This window comes from Echinops telfairi, unplaced genomic scaffold, assembly GCF_000313985.2.
Source record: "Echinops telfairi isolate 266 unplaced genomic scaffold, ASM31398v2 ScPeMD7_23;HRSCAF=83, whole genome shotgun sequence".
NCBI lineage: Eukaryota > Metazoa > Chordata > Mammalia > Afrosoricida > Tenrecidae > Echinops > Echinops telfairi.
Genome location: NW_022103920.1, coordinates 24,832,477 through 24,833,556, shown reverse-complemented (window position 1 = coordinate 24,833,556; position 1,080 = coordinate 24,832,477). Strand labels below are relative to the sequence as shown.

At 40.5% G+C, this 1,080-nt stretch overlaps 1 protein-coding gene across 1 annotated transcript in view; it reads left to right on the top strand.

Annotated features, from left to right (window-relative positions):
- The window catches only part of KCND2 (potassium voltage-gated channel subfamily D member 2), a 576,581-nt gene that overhangs the window by 491,663 nt on the left and 83,838 nt on the right, over nucleotides 1–1,080 (top strand). The gene's annotated exons all lie outside the window — the stretch shown is intronic.

The following is a 1,080-nucleotide window of genomic DNA, read 5'->3' as shown; positions in this document are numbered from 1 at the left end:
ATGGATGGATGGATTGTGATAAGTTATATGAGCCCCCAATAAAATTATTTTTTAAAAACAAGAACATGTGAAAAATATGGGTGTCATTCTGTTCATCAGGTTGCCCTACTGGAATTTTTTTTCTGTCTCACCTCTGAGTCACTTAGAGGGAACAGAAGCAAGAATAAGAATTCCTAGTCCTCTAAGCATATTCCAGCGACAAAAATGGTCTGTGCTCACCCAGCCCTGCCGCAAATACACACACACACACACACACACACACTCCCGTTACAGGAAGTAGATAGCATTTATACTGACCAACACACTAGCTCCTGAAAGACACATTCAAGAAATGTTTTGTATCTCTAGAGCAACAGAGAATCTGTCTCTAGGTTTATCTTCCTAGAGCCCTGCAAAAGAATATCTGGATTCTAAATTAAGACTCATGGGTAAATCATAATAATCAATATTCTATTCAAGGCACTGTCTTAAGATTAAAACCAGTTGCTGTCTCAAGTTCTTTCAAACCCGTGACAAACCTATGTGTGTCTGAGTGCAACTGTGCACCCTCAGGCTTTCAATGGTTGATTTTTAGCAAGACTTTAGCCATTCTTCTGAGGTGCCTCTGAGTAAATTTGAACCGTCAACCTTTGGGCCAGCAGCTGAGTGTGTTAAACATTTCCATCACCCAGGGCACCCTTCGTAAGGCTTCCGTCAAGAGAAGGAGACTCTAACTCCACACCAGCCTGAGGCCCGGTGACAGAGGCCCAGCATGCCACCACGATTCATCCATGTTTGCCATACTCCCCAAGGAATGAATGAATAAGGGTTGAACACTACTCTTTAAAACAGATCCCTTTTGGAAACATGCCTTTTCTTATGGGAGCTCAACTAACGAATTGTAATTTTTAGTAAAATAAAACTATACAGATTCAATATACCAAGTTAGATATTGCTAACATGTTCAGCATCTAGTTTGAACTATGCAGTTGGATCTCTATTACAGCTTGGTTCTAAGAAACCTGCTTTTGAGAAGTCAAATCTGATCCATAGCAACCCAAGAGGACAAACCAGAATGGCCCCATAATATTTCTTTTTTTT